Below are 23,156 nucleotides of genomic sequence, written 5' to 3' on the forward strand. Positions count from 1 at the left end.
TTCTTGCTTTTAATCTCTCCTCTCCTCCTGCCCAATCACTTAGCCCAAATGGGATGGAAGTGCTAAGTGGCTGCTCCCTCCCTCCTCTCAGCTGCGCCACATTTGGGTGCTCCTAAAAGGCATCTCCCAGGCTGCTGTTGGCACCAGAGTCCTATGTTCGCAACCCCTTTGCTTAAAACTAAAAGACAAAGCATGTTTTTAAAAGATGGCTGAGACATATGTGTGACTACTCAGCTTCCAAAGAGACTATAACAGACCGCAGTAAAAAGTACCTGGTACAGGGTCAGAAAATGAATAATTCAAACTTTTCCTCACATGCTGAATTAACCTTGACTTATTTCATGCCTCCCCGCCCCCATCACACCGACTTTGCTTCTCTCTGGGCTGGAGTGGGCTGGAGTCATTCAGGTGTGCATTTTAATCCCTCCTGGAAACTTCTGCTCTATTTGAATCACGGAAAGTGAGAGCGATTGAATAAGTGTGAGCTCACTGCCCGCAGGAAGGGGTGTCATGTGGAAGCCCACAGTGACCGGTGCTTGGGGCTTTAGCCACACCCGTGTAAAATGATCACGGATGTCCTTTCACTAATATTGCCGGCCAGAGGCTAAGGTGACTTGGGATTTTGGAAATATCCCTCTTTTCCTTCTCACAACACTAATTTTTCTTTAAAAAGTCTTTTTCCCAATTTCCTTCTATTACCCCCAATAATAAAAACTGCCTCCTTCATTGCACCAAGAAAATAAAAACTCTTTTCTGACCCAGCTCTTAGAAGGCAGGCAGAGTAGGCGCTCTTCTCTGTTTTAAAGTCGCCTCATATTCCACAATACAATTACAGAATGTGGTGGTATCTTTCTCCCTTTATGTTAGGCATAAAGCCATCCAGGGGAGCAAGGTCTATGAAATAGGAAAGCCCAATTTGCGCCCACATTGTATTCGTAGGGTCTTCCTCCGACCCACTTGGCAGGGCGAGTAGAAGGTGGTCAGAAGACGCATGTACAAGACCAGCTGAAAGGGGGATATGAACACGCCTGGGTACGTAGTATGGTTTTCTTGGTCAGGCTATGAAATAAATACTGTGTGTCTTAAAGGTGATGTCTTTAAAAGAAGACAATGCACTCCGAGGTGAAAGGAAATCTGGGTTTTGCTTTAAGAAGCTTGTTCTCATAGGTAGGGCAAGGCTCATTTCTGTAAGAATGCTCTCAGCACTGTCCCACAGAACTTTCTGGAATGATGGAAATGGCCTGTCTCTGTGTTGTCCAATATGATAGCCACTACTCACATGTGGCCATTGAATGATTAACTTTTAGCTACATGACCGAGAATCTGCATTTTTAATTTTATTGACTTTTAATTAATTTTTATTTAAATAGCCACATGTGCAAGACAAGGTGACCAGACAGATCCTATTCTCTGCTCCCTTTGTTTGTTTGCTTGTTTGTTTAGAGCCAGCCCTTAGTATATCTATTCCCAATACTCCCGCCAGAAATTCTTTCAGCATTATCAACGAGGAAGGAAGGGAGTAGCTTCCTGGATTGGATTCAGCTTCCTGTAGGTGCCAGGCCTGGGAAAAGTGCTTCCACGTATCAAACTCATTTATCTGTGGTTGAATTCTTACAACTCTGCTCTATAGGACACCCTGTCCTCATTTTATAGCTGAGGAATCTAGAGGTGACAAATTTTGGTAAGTGAACTAAGCAGAAACGGAGTTTGAGTCTTTGCATCCAGTCAGATAATCTTTCCATTACAAAGAAGTGGTGTTATTCCCAATGCTATCCCCATTTCACAAAGAGGGGAAACAAGTCACTAATTACAGAATAAAGTCCAGGGAGAAGTGGTAGGCACAGAAGTTTGCAGTCTGTGGCTATGCATGTCTTTCAGATTCAAGTGTCTAATAAACTTTCACTTCTTGGTGGCCAAGGTGTGGCAGGCAGGCCTGAAATCACCAATTCAAAGTCTCTTGTTACTGAAGCATGTTTGAGACCTGCAGGGAGGAGGAGGCCTCTATCAGAGCAAAGACTTTGGAGCTGCTTCCAGTCTGAAACTTCCTTAGCATTGAAAAAAGCACTCTTCGTTCAAAATCGCTCAGTGCCTGGACTCAGAGAAAGTGGGAGAGTTACCAAGCCTCGGGTACGTCTGGCACCCCTAGCCACGGTACTAACCAGGAGGGTGATGAGGAGAAAGCTTTTCTCTGCTGGTAGCCATTCGCGCAAGAAGTTTCCTAGAAGGTGATGTTGATTGTAATTAGAGCCTCCTCTCTCGGGGCGGGGCGGGGGCGGGGGGCGGTTGTCTCAAATCCCAGTCCTGCAAATGCAGCTGGTGGCTGGGAAGCTGCCGCCTGGCATTCTCTCCGGAGAGAGCCTCAGCTGCTCTTGCTGTCTAGAATGATCACTTGGTGTAGTTTCCCAGGGTATGGGGTAGGGGGAGGGGGAAGATGGCAGCTCGGCCATGATGCGAAGTGGGCAGTGACCGTCATGCAGGCGGCTTTTCACAGCGTGTGTCTGCCCCTGCCCGGGCAGCAGACTTCAGTTCCTCCCTGGTCCCTTGCTGGCTGTTCACTTTCTACACCAATGAGCTCTGAGGTGACAAGTTCAATTCCCAGCTCTGTCAAACCTGCATTTTCTTCCCTGACCTACTTTCCCCACTCTGCAGTGTTGGAACAATGCCTCGCTCTGTTCCCTGTTTAGACCCATCTTTTGCCTGCGCTGGTGCAGAAGCCCAGGCCTTTGCCAGGCTTTTTGCCTTGAATCCCTGACAAGTGTTGATGGGAAAAGAAAAAAAGAGAAGGGGGAAAAAATCCTTGCTATAAAACAGTCCAGCTCTCCCACAGATGCCCAGCCTCCGGAGGGAGTGAAAGCGGCTCAGCAGCAAGGAAAGAAATCAAAAGGTTGTGCTTCTCCTCTCATCACCTCTACCCTCTCCCTAGCCCCCCAGGCACAGTGAGAAGAAACTGAGGCAATGCCAAGAACACCCCGACCTCGTGAGCTTCAAAGAAACTGCTGCTGCACTTCCCGGTTCTAACCGAGGCACCTCCAAGCCCACTCTCATCCAAACTCTCAAAACACTCCCCTTGGGTGAGCTGTCCCTTGAAAGGAACAGGGCTGGGCCTTCACAAAGGCTCCTGTGAGACTTCTACCCACGATGGGTCTGGTAGCACCAAGGGATTTCTCATGCTATGACCACAGACATCATCAAGAGGGTAGAGAGACCAAGTGGCCAGTGAATTGGCACACATGAAGATTCTTTGTGATCTGTAAAGAAAGTGTAAAATCTGCAACAAAACTGGGATAATCTGACATGGGAAGAGGTGGATGGTGCAGAAGAACAATAAAATAATAGCCAGTCTTTATTGACTGGTTGCTTTATGCCACCACTGCTCTGTGTGCTTTTACATGTATAAAATGTGTATTTGTCAAAAGACCCTTTGAAACAGGCACTACTGTCACTCCCATTTTATAGATGATGAAGCCCAGGACAGCGCAAGGCTAATGAGTGGCCCTGCACCCATGGGGTGTCTCCAGAGCCTGCACCTGTTACCCTCAGCTCACCCTCCCCTCTGCTCCATCTTACACTCCAAGAACAGCTTGGTGGGCTGTGTCCTCCACAGCATGCCAGCAGCCCCTCCTCCCACTCCAGCAAACCCCAGCCAAGACCACTCTGGCCCTATTCCTCCACACGAACCCGAAACAACAGCCTCCTCCAGAACATCCTCCCTACTTCAGTTACTCCATGAGTTTCCTAAGATAATGTGGGCAAACATTTCTCAAATAACCCCTGTGGACAGCTGCCCATGCTGGGCACAGATAGGGCCTTCCCTGAGATCACCCCTCCTTAGACCCTCCCAGTCTGGGGTGCGCACATAGTCAGTCTGTGCAGAGAAGTGTTTAGAGGAAATCTGCTGGGGGACAGCAGGGGATGATTTTCCTCTTGGATAAAAGGAAAGAGCTCTACAAGGAACATGCTTTTTGCATCCTCTTTTCTGTTTGGCCCACTGCCACATGAGGACACAGAGTTTAGAGTTGAAGCATCTTTCTCGAAATTATGAGGGAAATCACCTCTGAGATATTAAGGATAAAAATGTGAAAAGTCCCAGGAACTTGATGTCATTGAGCTGCTCCACCAACCCTGGAACTGCTGACTTCCAAACTTATTGTTAGATTTTAAAAGATTAATTTATATGGTTAGTCTACCACCAGTTAGGATTTTCTATTACTTCCAGCCCAAACTACCTAACTGATAGAGTTACCTAAAAGCAGGCCCCCAGAAAGGGTGTGAAATGACTTCATCTTCTCAGCGTTGGCCCTGCCTACCCCACTGCTACTCACCTGACTTACTTATCTCCTGCTCCTCTCCCCACATGCTCCAGGAAAGACCAACCTGGACGTCATCCTGCCTCATTTCCTGGACCCTGCAATCACTCCTCCTTCTACTGGAAAATTCCTCCCCCATCTTCCCAAGGCTGCTTTCTTCTCTCCACTGACTTCATCTTGTCAGAGAGAAGTCCCCTGAGCACCCAACTTTGAGTAGCCACCCAGCAACTCTGTCCTAGACACAATTTCCTTCATAGAAGTTATCACTCTATATAAATATCTTAATTGTTTGTTTAATGTCTCCACACTTGACAGTTTGTTTGTCTTACCCAGAACATTACTTGGCTTGTAGCAAAAGCCTAGACATTGGTGGGCACCAGAATCCCCTGCAGTGTTTTTTTTAGGAGTTTCAGTGGGTCCTTCTCCTCCTCTTTTTCCACCCGCTACTTCTTCTCTTCCTCCTCTCCTCCTCTTCCTTTCTCTTCTTTCTTTCCTCCTTCATCTGCTCCTCCTTCAAATCTGACTGATGCCCTTTGTGCCTCCATTGATGGTGTAGATGAACTATGTCCCATGTTAATCTTTCCAAATCATTAGAATCACAGTACAATCCAAAAGCTGAAATCTCAGTTTGATCATCTCCAGTAAGGCTTGATCTTTAGGTATCATTCTTAATTGGGATGCTGTGATGGAATGACAATGTGAGGCTGTTTTTAAGCTTCTTGTATTCGTTTCACTGTATCGCTATGGTGGTTTTTAGTCTTTCAGACATTTTAATCTATGCTTAATTATGCTCATTCCCAGAGGCTCCTTAAAAGTAAATGGCACAATTTCTTAAAAATCAAATAAATAATACACATGAGGCCTGCTAGGACTTGATAGGAGCCTATCTGAGCAGTTGAAGGAATGGCTGCCATCAGAGGACCTGAGAACAAGGGTTTTAGAGAATCATCACCTTCCCTTTCAGCATTCACAGCCGCTCAAGACAAATCTCCGAAGCCTGGGGAGATAGAGTCTTTGCCAACCCTGTTCCCTAGCCTCTCCTCTCAAATTGAAATTGAATCTGCTAAACTGGATTGGTTTTTGTGATCACTTTACCAAGAAGGATAACTGTAATTCATCTTTCTTCCAAAAGAGGCAACATGGAGTCCATCCCGGAGCACCGGGGAAAGGGACGGAGAGGCTGTCCTGCCACTCTGCACTAACAACAAGGAACAGTGTAAGCTTGGGGCATCGATGTCCCTTTCTAGGGTACCTGGAGCTCTTTCAGCTTGCGAATGGACATCTGCTGATTTTGCCTGTCTAGAACCTGGTCACTGTCTGCCACACTTTGGATCTTCCCTTGTGGCAAGCAGTCAAAGGCACCATCAGTTAAGGCTCTGCACTCTTATCTAGCCAAGAGGTTGGAATGAGGCCCAAGCTGGGTCAGTCAGATTTGCATAGGAATTTTAACCTTGAACAGGAAAAGGAAAGAAATTGAAGATGACATGAAACACTGGTACTTCCCTAAAGAGACTATTACTTCCTGCTACTTAAATTCTCTAGTTCCAGTACTTTCTGATACTTGATTTTCAGCGTTGGCTTTTGCTAAATGACTTCAATTAACTCCTCTTTTCCCTTGTGAGTTGCCACAGTAAAATCTGTAACTTACAACAAAAGTACCCTAAATTATAGACTTTTTAAGCAATGCAGTCCAGAGTTTGACACCTGCTCCCACCACTGAGGCCTCAGATTATGTTTATGTTATATGTCCTTGACTAACTCAGGTATTAGCATAAATAATGCCCAAATAATTATCTCTCCTCCCCATCCCCCCAAAAACTCTCGGTCACTTCTTCCCCTGATCTGCCATGTAATTCTCAAATAGACAACACAAACGGCAGTTGCAGAGGCTAAGGGGGAAAAAGTGTTTAAAAAAGAAAAACTTAGATATCTGTCTTAAAAGTCATGAATGAACTAAAGGAAACTGTGTTCATAGCACCTGACTCACATGATTACTGTGGGTGAGCCATCAATATGTAGATAGAAAGAAAATAATTGGCATAAGCTCCTTGAAATTTCTGCCTACAGCCTCCCCAAGGAGGCCTTGGGGAGATTCAGATAGCATTTGAACAGCCAGGGTTCCGTAATGAGAACTGACGTTCTAGTGTGTAGTACAAAAGGCATTTCCCTCCCGGAACCATGAAAAGTACTTTAATCAGCCAAAACGTTGCTACTGTGAAAAAAAAAAAGGAGGGGAAGGGCATAAAACAGCCCCCTCGTTTATTGTTTCTCCACCACTGCTATGCCCAACTCCTACTGAATGGACGAGCCCCTTTGGCATCATCTTATGCCTACCTCATTAATGCCATTTGCTCACTGCTATGCCAGAAAACCCAGCTGATTCACAGGAAACCCTGAGCTGAAGGTTGCCTGGGTTTCAAGTTGCTTATGCACACAATTCACACTCCATGTGTTAGAAGCCCCCTCCATTCTGCAAATCACTCAGTGAGCCTGAAAAGTGGGAAACTGGCTTTGTGCTGTCTCTGGCTCCTCCCTGAGCAGTCAAACCCCAGGATGCTCACAAAATATTTGATTCCTTGTAAACTCAAAACAACCATCACAAAGAAGGAGAAAAGGTCAAATCCTCAAGTGAGGTACCCGGAGTGAACAGTCTGAGATACTGGAAAAGGTAAGCTGGGAAAATAATCAGACTCCTCTAGCAGAAGCTAAAGATAAAACAAGGCTTGCTTCATGCCCAAGGCAGGCATTGAGCAGGTTCCATTCTGAGAGGTTCATTGGAGGGTGAGGTCTCCTTCTCCATACACATCCCCTCGGTCATCCTCTGTGGTATCCACTCTTGCCTCCTGGCATGCTATGTTGTTCTTTGTCCCTTCCTTCTAGCTGAAGCAAATACTCTGTTACTAATAATTGTGGTTACCCACATCATTCACAGACAATATTTTCAAGGCAATAATTGTGGAATAACTTAGTGAGGCATCAGATTCTGAGGATTTTGGATATATATGCAGATTGCTTTATACAAATGGTCAAACACATCCTTTAACACATGTGCAGAATCTAAGAACTGAAATATGATTGAAGTCACACCCCTTTCCTGAGGGAATCCTGCATTGACTTACTGGTGTGTGTGGGTTATAAAGACCTAGCCCCTTGCCCTGATTCAGGACATCTCTGAAAATCCATTCCAGCTCCAGAGTACCCCTGTAAGACATGGGGTAAAAAACAAAACAAAACAAACAAACAAAAAATGCCATGTTGCACTGCAGTCCAACATCTCCCTCTGCTCAGTCCTGCTTTACTTATTCCCTCAACAATGTTGACCCTGAGAAGACTTCCCAGGGAACTTATTGCATTAAAATAAAATTGAAAAAAAGCTAGAAAACACGGAACAGGTCTTAAAACCCAACCCCCTACCCAGTCCACCCAGTAGGACTCACTTCTGTGCTATCCTAGAGATAATCAAATGGCCTTCCCTTTAACCTTCCAAGTGTTAGGGGTTCCTGGATTCTTACACGGAAATGAAGAGCAGAAAACGCTCTTTGGGGTAGGCAAATCTCTGACATCAGAGACATTCGACACCATGGAATTCTGTAAAGTGATGAACTGGGGGCCAGAAAGAGAGAACAGCTGCTTGGCCAAAGGGTGCTACATGAAATTATTAAAATGTGATGCTCGGTCGGGTGAGGTGGCTCATGCCTGTGATCCCAGCACTTTGGGAGGCCGAGGTGGGCAGATCACTTGAGGCTAGGAGTTCAAGACCAGCCTGGCCAACATGGTGAAACCTCATCTCTACTAAATATACAACAAATTAACTGGGCACAGTGTGGTGGTACGTGCCTGTAATCCTAGCTACTCAGGAGGCCGAGGCAGAAGAATCACTTGAACCTGCGAGGCGGAGGTTGCAGTGAGCCAAGATTGCACCACTGCACTCCAGCCTGGGTGACAGAGAGAGACTCTGTCTCAAAAAAAAAAAAAAAAAAAAAAAAGTGTTGCTCCAGTATATATGAATATCAAAATGCTGGCAGAGAGAAAATATCAAATAGTACCCTGGTACTGGTACTGTGGGCTGAATGTTCGTGTCCCTCCAAAATTCATATGTTAAAAACTAATCCTCCGTTCAGTAGTGTTAAGAGGTGGAGACTCTTAGGAGATAATTAGGTCACAAGGGCTCCACCTTTATGAGTGGTATTAAGTAACTTTGTAAAAGAAGCCTGAGGGAGCTTGTTTGCCCCTTTTGCCATGTGAGGACACAACAAGAAGGTGCCATCTATGAAGTAGAGAATGAGAACTTACCAGACACCAAATGTGTTGGTGTTTTGATCTTGGGCTTCCCAGCCTCCAGAAGCAAGAAAATTCTGTGAGCAAGAAATTTCTGTTTATAAATGACACAGTCTAGGGTATTTTTATAGCAGCCCAAACAGACTAAGACACCTAGCGTCCTTTCCCTTATAAAACCAAGCTAATGAAGGAATACAGTGGGCAATCCTGCCAAGAGTGGTATAGAAACAACACAGGGAATTTATGATAAAAGGCCAAGGAAATGGGCAAGAAAAAAGGAGCTAAGAATACACGGACACTGCAGAGAGAACCATTAAACAAGCATCATGCTCCTGGCTTATCTCCTTTGCACACTGAGCTCCCAGAGGCTTCCCACAGAGCTCAGCACAGTGAAGACTGACACAGAGAGAGTTTGGCTTGTCACGTGTCTAGCATGGCAGAGAAAAGTTGAACGAGAGGCTCTTAAACATGGAGTCAGCCAATTTCTAATAGTGAATCTGGATATTAATTTTTGCAATTTTTGCAATTTTTGCAGTTACTGTCTACGGACATGGTTATCAACGTTTTTGATATAGCCTAAACTAAAGATGGAGAAAAAGTGAGCTGATGATGAGTTGGTGTGGATCTTCTTTTGGTGGGAGAAGTTTTACCTGAGATCAGACTCTAGATTGTAAAAGAAAACTCCCCACAAAGGGACAGGCAATATGTATGAGTGTGTGTCACGTCCAGAACAAGACACTGGGGGTGGTAAGACCTGTGGACCTTTGTAAAATATATTCCAAACACTTTTCTGGCTAAACGATTACGTTTGTGGCTAAATTTCACTGTTGGTCTGCCAGTTTGCAACTCCCGCTCTAAAAGGTGACTGTCTTCCCAGATCATCTGAAGCAATCGTCTGCTGCTCACACTCAGAGGGCGCATTGATGGCCTCCCAGTTAGGCTTCTGTTTTATTCCTTGTCAAAGAATAGCCTCCGCAACCACCCCTACCCCCTCCGCTGACTCCTCTCTGGTGTTTGCAGCCACCATTGCTATTCACCATTCCTAGATTAGAAAAGAAAGCCAATGCACCTGCCAAAATGGAGAGGAAGAAAGAGACCAAATTTGGTAAAGAATGTTGAATAACATCAGCAGAAAACTAAAGGCAGGGTAAACACTGTTCCTCCAAGGTTGCTCAGATGTGATAGCTCAGCTATTTATATAGAATCCCACTTTGGCATCTGAAGGCAGCTTCCTCATTCTTGAAGAAAAGGAAAGCATGGACATCTATTCAATACCTGGACCATGTCAACCAAATACCAGCTACCTTACCCCGAGGGTCCCAGAAGAAAGCAGGGTGGGGATGTGACCAAAGTACATTTTTCTTTTAGCCCTTGAAGACTCTGATTCTTAGGCCACGGTTCAGCTAATTTTCATTATTTAACAAGTCAATATGCCTATGAAAGCAGGAATGCAGGAACCAAAGGAATAATCCATACATTAAATGTTTGAAACCAATAGTAATACAGACTAAAACTTAAAGAACTTAGACTTAAACTGTGAACATGTGGACAAGAAAATTGCTTCTGTTTTCAAAGCTCCTAAGCAAAGGACCCACCTCCCAATGCCACACACTGTTCTATTTTCTGAGGCTGTGATCAAAAGCACATACCTGACCTAAGTACCTGAGATGAAAGTGGGAAGAAAGACAATAAATTCAAAATCAAAATCAAATGGAGTCATTTACAATGGGACCACCCAAACTTCACATTGGAAAGGAAATAGAATTTTTTTAAAGCAGAAACATCTTCTAGAATGATTTCTCTAACCCACTTACTTTACAGATAGAAAGACTAAGGTTAAAAGTGGTTACGTGATGAGACCATATCTTAGTCAGCTTGGTCTGCTAGAACAAATTACTCTAGACTGGGTGGATTACACAACGCTTATTTCTCGCGATTCTGCAGGTTGGGAGGTTCAAGAGCAAGGATCCATTAGCAGATATGAAGTGCAGTGAGGACCCTCTTTCTGGTTTGCAGACAGCTGTCTTCTCTCTGTATCCTCACAAAGTAGAGAACAGAAAAAGGAAAAAGCAAGTTCTCTCCTGATCATTCATACGAGGGCACTAATCCCATTCATGAGGCCCCAACCTTGTGACCTAGTGACTTCCCAAAGGCTCCACCTCCCAATGCCATCACATTGGGGGTTATACCAATTTTGCAGGGAGCACAACACGAAGTCCATAACAGACCAACTTTATGTGCTAATTATTACTTCAGGGCTTGAGGATGTTCAGTCATGTCATAGTTTCCATTGTGAACTTCATCTCTAATTGGCCAAACAGTTTCATCTCATTCCTGAGATGATTTGTGTCTCGGCTTGTCCCCATTTGAAAACCCTCTTTAAACTCCTAAAACTGGATATTCAATTTGACAAATATGTATTAAGCACCTCATGTATATCCAACTCTATTCTAGGTGCTAGAGTTCCAGTGGAGAGGGGTCTGTGGAGAATAAGATGAGCAAGGAGATTATGCTCTGAAGGGAAGATGTTTAGAAGCATTAGTTGGCTAAGAATTCAAATGTATTAACCTAATTTTGTTGCAGTTAATGTCTTCATGTAACTTAGATCGTCTCATTCCTTTACATGGGTGTTCTTTTGTAAAAACAACTTGGACTTTCTCAGAAACTACATCCAAAGACATGACTTGTAATATGTATCAGTACTATTGTTATCACAGGATTAAAAATAACAATGCTAAGGCAGGTTGCAGACATTGTTTACATCCACCCCATGACCTCTAGCATCAGTCTACATAAGAATCCAGCAACATCTGGAATGGATCATGGAAGGGCACTAGAAAAGTATTAGAAGTAGACTGGTAAAAAGGAAAAGAAAAAAAAAAAAAAAAAGAAAGAAGAGAAAGAATGGAGAAAAACAACCAGGAGGGAGAAAAAATAACACTAATAAAAAGATGGAGCCAGAGAATGAAACAGAGAGAGGCAGAGAAAGCATACTGGGACGAGGTGAAGGCCAGGGAGGGACAGCCTAGGCACATTATCTAGGGAGGTGCTCATTCCTGAAGGGCCTAGAGGTCTTGCTTTCCCCACCCTTTTCCCAGCCCTGGTACCAAGGGCCCCTTAGTGACCACATCAGTGCCATTGGTACCCAACACTGGCCAGTAACACATGTAATACCATCTGGGTGTAGAGGAAGAAAAACTGCTGGATTAAGTTCTCTCTTTTATGCCACTCCTTCCTAAAGCTGCTCTTTCATTCCAGGCCACACCAAGGTCTCTTCCTCTCCATTCAGGCTTGGTGAGCTGTTGAGCATTTAGGGATTGTTGCTTACTGCATGTAACTTTTGTGTCTCCAACTGGTGTGTGAGCAATTTGAAGACAGGCATCATGTCTAATTGTCCAGAAGGCCAAGGAAAGGGATGGGTACACAGTAGCTTCTCATTTAATGACTGAATGAATAATTGATCAATTGGTTAGTTGTGATGATATTGTTCATCTGCAGAGCTGGAAACAGAGATAATGAACTTCAGCTCATTATTTGATCTTGGGTCACCCACTCATGCCTGCATCCCCCGAAATACAAGAGATCCCCTATCCTGTTCCCCTAAGCACCCACATCATCGCACGCAACAGGTGTTATAAAAAGAGCTGAGGGTGATACTGCATTTGTATTAGAAGCCCTAGTGAACACCAGCAGAAAAAGCAGAATATAAAGCAATCCTCTCACTAAAAAATATTTAGTTTACTACTATCTTCAGTAAGAGAATACCCAGATTGCCATACACTTTCATTTTATAGGGGGAAAATAATCTACTGTGTATGCAGCTTGAATTCAAAAGAACCAAATTTCCATAGGAGATTTCCCATTTCCCATCTAGTTAGACCCTTGTTAGTTGAGATTTTAATCCCAGCATTACAAAGGAATTAAAGTCTTTGGGTCTTTTTACATTTTATAAATAATCCTTTAAACACAAGCAGGAGCTTTAACCACTGTATAACACCTGTCTGGGGCATGTAATCTGCCCTGGTCCTTCAAGCCAGCCTGGTCCATCTCCCTGGCAGACACAATCTGGCCTATATAGGCGAGTAGTGAACAACTGCAGGTGGTTAGGACAGCCACCCTCAAACACCATTTACTTGATCTAAACATGCTCGGAATCTGACCTTATCTTGGCACCACGTCTAAACTACTAGATTTGCAACCCTCTTTTGGCCATCTTCTTTAGACTCCTGTTTGGGCAAGTCCTACCTGGTGTTGGTCCTCAGTGTGCTCCTCCTCTGGGCTCCCATGGGCGCACAGCTCTTGCCCCATGAGACATGCCACGTGGCTGGTATTCTGACTCAGCCAACCCCGGTGGCCCTGTGAACACAGCGACAAACGCTGAGAAGCCATTCAGAAACCAGAATGAAGCATTCGCTAAAGTCTCAGTTGGACTGAAACAAGGTCTGCACATGGCTGGCAGGTGAAGCGAGGCAGAACCCCCATCCCTGCTGTTACTTACTTCAATGTTTGTACCTGGGGTCTGAGGGGCCCTCAAGGAAATACATGATTTCTGTGTACTGATGGGGTTCAAATATGTACACAGACAAGATGCTTCTGACAGACCCGGAAGGAAGGGAGAAGGGGAGGCAACTCAAGGCAGTTTGCAGGGAGGAAAGGTAGGCACCTGAAAAAGACCAGACCGTGAGGAAAAGACCCTGAAGTGTGGACCAGGCTCGGTAACAGACCTGGGAAGTCGGGTTTCTGACTCAAGCTGGTGCAAATATCTGAGCACTCCCTACTCAGACGCCTGACATGTGTGCACCAGTGAGAGAAAGGATAGAGCGTGTGAGATGAAAGGGCTGGTCTTATTAAGCCCTATGGTACTCTGGGGTCCAAGCAACCCTGCTGTGGGACCCCTGCTAAGCGAACATAATGCCGAGGAAGAACAGCTCTCCTCTTTTTGCCAAAGCCTGCCAAGGTGTCAAGGCTTGAGAAAGAGTGGTGGGTGCTGTGACAGAGATCAGGTTCAGCCATCAAGGCAACAGTGCAGAAGCTCAGCCCAGGAGTCTGGGCTGACATGCAGGCCTATGTTAGATGCCTCTTGGGAACTCTTAGGCATATCTTTTGGTGAAAGGGTGCAGGAGATGGAGGGGAAACTTGGCAAACTTTTACAGAATTGGTGGGGATATGAGTACCAAATACAATGGGACCTCGCTCACTTGCTGGTAAAGCTTGAGGAGCATTTAGTTACACTGGAGTTCCGAATATTCTAGTCCCTTTTAAAGGGTGTCACGAGATGTCTGATCTACCAGGGCCAGCCCTGCTATTCTGCTCTGCCCTAATAATCAGAGGTCCCTAACCTCTGAACCATCAAGAACTTGAGCTTCCATGATTACAGAGAAGGGCTCTTTCTCCCATGTGGAGAACTGGGAAGCAGTTGGTGACCACTACATCCACATGGGCTCCCTCACCCCATCATCAAGGTCCCCTGTGCTATCCATAGCCTTCCCTCACCCTGGCAAAGGTGATGCAAAGCCTTTACTCTACACACCCATCCAACCTGAGCCTTGTCATCTGACGTACTCACACGGGGTCTTATTGTACTCTATGCACCCCCAGTTCGATAGGATGACAAGCGAACCTTACTGTAAATATCTTTTCATGTGTCTAATCCTCCCACACATGCCTCCGGTTTCCTCCCTGGCCCTCCAAGCTTACAGGCTGTTTCCTTCTGTGGTGAAGTTGGGCAAGTTCCGATGCTTGGGGTGGAGAGCCATGAATCATGAGTGAGAGGCTCTGAGAACACCAAGCCCATACTACTCTACTTACAAGTCCTAAACTGCCTAGCGGGATCCAACGCTGACCCCAGTGGAGTTCTTTACCCATGACTGGTGTCCTCAGGAATGTGTCTGTGGGAAGAAAAGTCTCAAGTGCTGGGGAATGGAGCCATCGATGATTTTGTTCTTATGTTGGAGTGCAAGAGAGCCTCAAAGGCTAGAGCACTCCCCAAGTAAGCAGGCAGAGACAGAGACCCGAGTCCTACTGCTGAGTCATTTAAATCTGCTTTAGATCCGGTTTTCTCAGGGCATGGAAAGGACAGGACTCCCAGTGGAGGTATCATGTAGCTAGGGCCTAGAAGTATTTTTTCAGTACATGAAATTTAGAAAGAATTTGAATATTTTATGCTGGGGAGGTAGGTTGTAGAGCAAAATGGTTGGGGAAAGGAAACATTGAGTTCAAGTGATTCTAAAGGACACTTAACTGATCTAAATATTTGTCAGGCTGAATTGCTACATCCACTCTCACCTGCCTGAAATCAATATGCTCAAGTTGAATGCATTTGCCTGCATCTGAGTGTGGAGAATGAACTTCTTAAAGCTGAACTGGCAGCTGGAAGGGAAGAGAGAAGAGCTGGACAGCAAGCCAGGACATCCAGAGTTCTTTTCCACTGTGGTGGGACCTGGAAGAAGCTGTTGAATCTCCAGAGGGTTAGCTTTTAAATGCTGTGAGTCTTTGGAAAGCTGTGCGAATAACTGTTAAACACTCAGGACAGCTTACACATTTTTTTTGAAAAAGGTAAGTACTTATCTGTTGGAAAAAAAGCTCCTCTTTTTGTTTTAGCCTTGAATTCTCAGGCAGTGAATGTACTACCGTGCACAGAAGGCAAGGACATGGCTGAGCATGTTGTTTTCTTCACTTTATAAGGAGTTTCCTTAACAGGTCTGTGCCAAGGTCTTTTCATTCTGAGTCACTTGAGTTCTACTCAAAGATGAGACAGATAAAAAATTAACTGGGTGTAGTGGTGCACACCTGTAGTCCCAGCTACTCGGGAGGCTGAGGTGGAAGGATCACCTGAGCCCGGGGGAGATTGAGGTTGCAGTGAGCTGTGATAGTGCCACCTCACTCCAGCCTGGGCAATAGAGTGAGACCCCAATTCTAAGAATGAGAGACAGAGAGGTTGGCAGGAGGGAGAGGAAGGGAGAGAACTTTGGAACTTTGATTTATCCTTGTTTTCTACCAGATACTTGCAAAATGGGAGCCATCTGGTGCTAAAAGAAGGCCTGGTGTTTGCTTCCTTCTCTGGGGAGGGTGTTCAACAGGGGCATTAGCACCTGTGTTAGGCCCCACCCTGCACACACACATACGTATGTTCAGTTATGTGCTGGCTCCTTGTGAGTGGGTGGGTATGAGGAAGGACTGGGGATTCTGTGGCTTTCATTGGCCACAGATGAGTCCACACAGTTCTCCAGCAGTGGTGCATGCAAGGACCAGGTCCCCCGATTCCCCAGTCATCACAGCTGTGCAACCGAGAAAACACTGCATCTTGTGGCCAGCCCTTTTCCTGTGGAGGAAAAGGTACTTCTGGGCCTGTACATGCCCTTTATGCCTTGGTCTGGGAAGGAGAATGTGGCAATGAAAAGTTACCACTTTTATTGCCATCCTTAATATGGTTGATTAATTGCAAAAATACCCTCAGCCCTTTGCCCCCTCCTGAGGCCACACCTTTGCAATGTGACTTTGCATTTGCACCCATTAGTAAGTGGAGTTTATTTCCCCATCCCTTACATCTAAGCCTGACTTGGAACTCACTTTGACCAACAGAATACGGCATAAGCGATGATGTGCCAGTTCTGAGCCTCAGCCTCAACAGGTTTTGGGCAGAAGACCCCATGATTACCCTGCAAACAAGCTCACACTACTGGATGACAGAGACATATGGCCCAGTCATCCTGTCACCATCACTATTTGTCAAACAGCTGCCTGACCTATGAGTTAAGTCTTCCTAGACCAAGCAGCCCTCAGCCATCCTGCCTGCTGACCACAGATGCAGGAACAAGCCAAGCCAAAACCAGCCAAACCTGGCCCAAGTCAGTAGAACTGACCCATAGGCTGGTGAGCAATAATAAATGCCTATTGTTTTCAGTTACTGAGTTTTGGAGTGACTTGCTACACAGCAATACCTGACTGATACACTTACTCATGACAGGTTGGTGTAATACTAGCCTTTGGGCATTCAGATACTTTATTTCACAGATTGACTGGAATCCTGTCATATATATAACCAGGATTGTTCCAGGCTCTGTGAATATAATATCTCTGCTCTCCTAGAGTTTACATTCTAAAGGATGAAGACAAACCACAAATAAATAAATAAGTATGTAAATAATAATAATATCAACATTAGTAAGCAACATACAGACCATTTAAAAGATTATATGATAAGGAATAACTGTGCATTACTGGTCTGGTGGCCAGGGAAGCCACACTGAAGGAACATTTAGACAGATCTGAATGTCAGTGTAGAGTGGGCCATGTAAAAATTGGAGAAGAGCACTCCAAGCAGAGGGAATTGCAAATGCCAAGGCCTCAAGGTTGGACTATGGTGTCTGAAGAAACAGAAAGAAGACTGTGCCTAAAGCACAGTGAGAAGGGGATGTGGGGAGGGAATGGAGAGAACAGGTAGGGCGTTTAAGCCAACATAAAGAATTTGGACTTTATGCTAAATGCACTGAGCAGGCTATTATCACTTTTACAATAGGAGAGTAACATATCTGATTAATGTTTAAATGGATCCCTCTGGCTGATGGGCAGAGAGCGGTTATTAAGGGGAAGACGTGGAAGAGTTGAATCAGTTAGGAAGCTCCTATGATAATGCAGGCTGAGCCAGGTTTACAGCAATGGAGATTAAGAGGTCAAAGAAGTTTTGGAGGAAGAAGTGACAGGACTTAGGATGAATTGGATGTGGGAGTCAAAGGAGAGAGAGGAATCAGGATAACCCCTAGATCTTGGTCCAGTAACTGAATGAACTGAAATACAAGAAACTCAGAGAGGAGCAGGTTTGGGAGCTGGACATTCAAGTCTGTGGTGCCTGTTAAGTAAGGGGGAAGGCCTGGTGTTTCGGGAAGGGGTCAGCACTGGAGGAACAGGTTGGATGTCACTGGCATAAACCTTAGACTGGATGAGGCCACTGGAGGACAGCAATTAGGAGTGACAAGAGCCCAGGACAAAGACCTGGACATTCCAACATTTATGGGTTGGGCAGTTGAGAAGGAGCCAACAAAGGAGATGAAGAAGAAACTGCCAGTAAAGTGAGAGACAGATGTGGAGGTGTCTCCAAGATCAAGAGAGAAGAATGGGCAAGAAGGAGGCCGTGGTCCATTGTGCTAAATGCTCCTGGCAGATATGGGGGACAAGGACTTTCCTGTAATCATTGAATCTGGCAAACATTCAAACGCATTTTGCCTTCCTTAGGGCAATACTGAATCACAGAACCTAAAATGGATTGTAAAGTTATTTTTTGGACTCTGTCCTACAGGCCTCTACTCTAGATAGCTGGGACTAGTTAATACCAACCCCTGCCCCTACTTAATCCTTGTTCCCATTGGTTCAGTTATTCCCCAAACTCTACGACTCTCTCTGCAGACCCAGAAATATAATGACCCATCAGGTTCATCAATATCTAAATTCTCTGGAAACTGTAAGCTCCCTGAGGGCAAAGATGGTGTCTGTCTTGTTTGTGCTGTATCCCATCACCTAGGATATTACCTAGCCACAAATACATTCTTAACAAACATTGGGTACATGGAGCAATGTTGAATTCCATTTGCCTCCCTACCATCAGTGCTGCCCATCGTCTCCAGGCTGCCACTGCCTTATTCCCTGTGGATAGATGTGAGGCATTTTTTTTCAACATTCCCCAAACTCCAGTTGCTCTGGGTTGGGGTGCTATCTTGTTCTTCAGGGTCTTTATAGGGCAGTATGCTATGGCTAGGGCCAGGTCCCTGGACTGCAGCTGACTTCTTAGATGTAGACATCTCACCTGTGGGCTGGCGAGCTGCTCCTTGGTACCTGTGCCATCCCTACAGTTGAGACAAGCTTACCCTTCACTACACCCAATGGTCTCATCTCCCTCGATCTCACCTTTAAGATTTTTGTAAGTATTTATTGTTGTGGAGTCTTCTAGCTGCTTTGTATTCAATTCACACATCTGCAGGGTCTGTATAGCTGGGTGATAGGAGGGGTTTGTGTCAACTTGACCTGAAATATCGTCTCTGTAAAAGTCAAGTTTATAATACCTGCAGTGGCATGCGGGAAGGTGCATGTGACTTTTTGACCCCTAAAAAGGCATTTCAGTTAGTCTGCAACGCTCACCAGGATGTTTGTGTGTGAATCAGTATCAAAAGTTTCACTTTCAGGATTTCATTTGAACCCTCTCTCAAAAGAGGGCATCTGGTAACCATTCCACAGGAATCTAAAACTACTCACTTGCTCATCTGAGTACAGTTTTGTTTTCTGGGACATGGTCAGGTGTTACAAGGCAGAGCCCAGAAAATTTAACCTCATTTAACCTGAGCAAATATCATCCTTTAATCATAAGAATTTTTTTTTTTTTCAATTAAAGGCTTTGGTAATTATACCGAGCTTAACTTGGTAACAATTCTGCTACCACCTTCTACTGTAAGGATCTCATATTTGCTTGGCCTGTGAAAGAAAATTATCACAGAAGCAAAATCAGATTTTGGTTGAAGATACATATTAAATCTGATGCTTCACAGCTGAACACAAGCCCCTCCACCTCCAATGGTCTCCTCCTGACTGTGTGCGGACAGACACTTAATAAACGCTTTTGATGAAGGTCTCTCTGTCTTAAAAGGAAATTAGATTGTTCTGACAACATATCCTCATCACTAAACCGCTGGTTGTTATCCAGCAGCCTGTGATCCTCTAGGTGTTTGCAAATTGACTGCTTAATGTTTTGCATTTCTCTGTGTCCACCTTTTTGAGGGTGAGCAGCCACCTGTATAATTTCTGATATAGGTGATGTGTTTGTCTTTTGATGGTGGTCTTGGGCATTTCATTGACACACACACACACACATTTTTGTTTCAGAACAGTTTCCCAAGCTCCTCATTCATTCGCTTTGTACGTATTGATGCCAAACCTATGGAAGCACATTAGGCTAATACCTGGGGACACACTGATTAGACAGCAGATTCTTGTTCTTTTGGGGCTTAAAATCTAGTGATTGTAATTTCAGATAGTAGTTAGGACTATGGATAGAATAAATCGGCACTACAATGGAGACTAGATGGGGAGACCTCTGCGAATAGAAACATTTTAAGCTGTGACCTGAAGAATAAAAGAGGGAGAAGTAGAGATGGAAGGAAGTGACAAAAACAAAGGCCCTGGGGTGAGAAAGAGCTTAATTTGTTCCAGAATCTAATGGAAGGCAAAGAGGAGTGGACATTGGGAAGAGGCTGAAACATGGGTGAAAGGCGGCCATATTATCAGATACCTTGTAGGTAGGGTGAACATACATCCCAATTTGCCAAGAATAGTTCTGGTTTAGACCTTTGTCCCTGTACAACTAGGGATAGGGCCTCCTTTCACTCTCAAAAGTGTCCTGGTTTGCACGATAAGTTATCTGGTCACCCTGCTTTACAAGCATGTCAAAGAGCTGGGTTTTTAATCCCATGTGAGATGGGAAATCATTGAAGGGTATGAGGCAGGGGTATCGCAGGACTAGATTTATGTTTTCAGATTGTTTTACTGTCACTCTGAAGGGAGCCAGGTGTGGAAGTGGAAAGAGCTATAGGAAGGCTATTGTAGCGGATAAGGGAAGAGCTGAAGGTCAACTTAGCATCACATTTAAAAATAGATTACGCTAAGCAACATTCTACCATCTTCTTTCCTTTCAGCCTCCTGGTACTGGTTCCAGCAGAATAGACAGAGATGCATGGCCTAACTCCCACCCCATCTTCAGGACTGAGCCACGCAGCCCCCACATCTGCCAGAAGTGTTAGCTGTTGATGGCTCACAGCTGAGTCCCTCCCCAGGCATTGCTGAAAAGAACCGCCTTGCTCTAGGATGTGCCCCCACCCCGGGGGCAACACACATTCCAAGTGGCTAGTCCATAGCATGGTACAAAGGTTGTACCCATCTTGCCTGAATTCAGGATCTCTTGGAAAAGCCACCCCCAGCTCTGCAGCTCCTGGTGGGGTGCTGAGGCCTCTACTGCAGCTGCATCACAGTTTAATTTCCCCTTTGCCTAGTCCTGCTGCCTTCACTCCCCAACAGGTATTGTTCCCCAGAGAACTCCCTGCCCCCAGTCATCTGTAACCTAATCTCCACTGCAGTCTGTGGCCTGGGGAACCTGCTCTACAATCCCAAAGTGAGCACAGCTTCCCATTGAAATGTGTCTTTGGGTGTTAATCTGTCCTGCCATCTTTACATCTAATCAAGAGGTAGAGCTTCTTCTGGTGTTTCTGCCGGGTACATAAAGGATCTTTTCCATTGTCTTTTATGTCCTTTGTAAATTGAATCACCTTGTTTTTTTTGACCTAGATAATTTTCTCCGTAAATGCTTGTGTTGGTTCATGACACTGGTTCTCTGTAAGCAGGCACCCTTACCACTTTTTATTGCATCCCAAGTAGTGATTTCAGATCTTGTAAAACAACAGCTCTCCTTTAAACACCTTGATTTTCTATTACCTAAATTTAGTTGCTTCTTTTGGTACTTGAATTATTTCCTTAGGGAATGTAAAGATCTCATAAATTCCTTTTTTATTTCTTTTATTCATGAGATTATTCCTAGTACTTCTAGATAGTAATCTGAAATTTATTGAAATAAATTACAACAGGACCCCATTCTTTATAGTTCATTATCACCAAGAATGCAATATATCATGGATTAAATCATGCTGTCCCCAAATGTAACTACAACCAACAAAAGACTGATGCAGGGCCATTAGAGGATAATAGGAAAGAGTCGGCAATTTTTTCAAAGTAATGTGTTGAGTCTTCGCTCCTTCACAGGCATAAGGGGAATGAATGTTCATGTAGTTGAGTGAGTAAGAACTACGAAAGAGGTTGGGGTGTGCGTTTCCACATACTTTAAGCACTGGGACTTGCCCAAGCATCTGGTGGGAAGTCTTTTGTCTGGTTTCCAGCCATCTAGCCACATGAAGTTGCCAGTCCCCACCTCTGCTAATAGTAAAGATGACATGGGAAGAGAGAAGGGGTGTCTACATAGACTTAAGTATAATCTCTCCATTCACTCATTCAACAAATATTTTTGAGTTCCTCCATAGTACCGTGCCCAGGTGGCACCGTGAGAGGTACAGAGCATCTCGGAAAATCATTCACACATTCTGACTCCTGACTTGAAATGTGCCTCTTGGTGCTGAATCCCATAACAGTGTAATAAAAATATTCCAATTTTTTTCCTTTTGATAACTTTTTTCATTAAAATTCAAATTTTCTTCTATTTCAGATTACCTCCTCTGAGCATGCCGTCTACTGTGGAAATCTTCAATCTTTAATTAATCTTTCCTGTTATAGGAAGATTAAGTCTAAAAGGGTATCTTCCCTAGTTGATCCAGAACTAAATAACATTGTTGTCAGTACTTCCAGTAACTTGCTTACACTCTTATTTCTAAAGCATTGAATGTATTATCTTATGGGCTTGTCACCCCCAGCTTGTGTCATAGGAGAAAGTATACGGAGATCAGGTACAACTTCAGTTCAACAACTTATGATCTATTGGATCAATCTCTTTATTAATCTCTCAGAGCCTCAAGTTCCTTGTTTAAAATGGGGATAATACCTACCTTAATTAATTTCTTGAGGATCAAAAGAAACCCTGGTAACAAAGCCTTGAACCATGTCTGACTTATAGTATGCATTCTAACTGCAAGTTCTTTTCATGTTTTGCCCAGGAATTCTTGATTGATTGATTGATTGATTCATTCATTCATTCATTCATCCAATAACCAAGAATTCATTGATGATTCAATTGTGTAAGACACTGTGTTAGGCCTTGAGGATACAAACTGCACAAGCAGGACAATATACCCAGTGTTATGCAGAGTCTGGTCTAGTGGGAGAAGACAGTGACCGTGGCACGTGATGAGTGACAGAATGAAAAGTAATCAGGAAGATATGATAGGAAATACAGGGAGAACAGGAGAGTCTGCTTTATGTTGCACAATCAGAGGGCAGCTCTGGGCAAACGAAATTTGAGCTGAGACCTAAATGACAAGAAGGAGTGAAGCCAATGGAACATCTGAAAAAATAGTTTTCTAGAAAGAGAGCCCAGCTAGTGTAAGCCCTAAAGTAGGTAGAAAATGGGCTTGGAGGTTTTTACATGAGGCGTAGAGGGACGTAGGCAGAGGCCTGGTCACTGCAGGTCATGTTGGCTAGAGTAAAGAGCTTTGATTCTCAGGGCAATGAAGAGCCTTTGGTGAATTTAAAGCAAAGTGGGGAGGAGGAACAAGAGATGATTACATTATTCTGAACAGTACCAGGAGGGATAGTACTGCATAATAAGAGTGGTAAAAGGAGACCATTTAGGAGGTTATAGCAGCTGTCCAAGGTGGCCTGGCCTGCCATGGCAGCCACAGAGATGGTGAGAGGTGAGGAGGTGCCAGGTACAGTCATGGGAGACATAATGCCATTCGATCAATGCTGAATTACATATATTATGGTGGTACCATGAGATTATAATGGAGCTGAAAAATTCCCATCACCTAGTGATCTCATAGCTGCTGGAACATTGCAGGGCAATGCATACACACATGTATGTGGTGATAC

At 44.5% G+C, this 23,156-nt stretch overlaps 1 long non-coding RNA gene across 1 annotated transcript in view; it reads right to left on the reverse strand.

The window, feature by feature from the left end:
- Nucleotides 1–11,049: 11,049 nt before the first annotated feature.
- The window catches only part of LOC139357202 (uncharacterized), a 76,801-nt gene continuing 64,694 nt past the window's right edge, over nucleotides 11,050–23,156 (reverse strand). Inside the window, exons 3-4 of the long non-coding RNA XR_011610002.1 lie at nucleotides 12,831–12,941; nucleotides 11,050–12,085 (exon numbers count right to left, since the gene is read on the reverse strand). This is a non-coding gene — a long non-coding RNA (uncharacterized lncRNA). The remainder of the gene's footprint in view (nucleotides 12,086–12,830; nucleotides 12,942–23,156) is intronic.

Source organism: Macaca nemestrina, chromosome 11, assembly GCF_043159975.1.
Source record: "Macaca nemestrina isolate mMacNem1 chromosome 11, mMacNem.hap1, whole genome shotgun sequence".
Classification (NCBI taxonomy): Eukaryota; Metazoa; Chordata; class Mammalia; order Primates; family Cercopithecidae; genus Macaca; species Macaca nemestrina.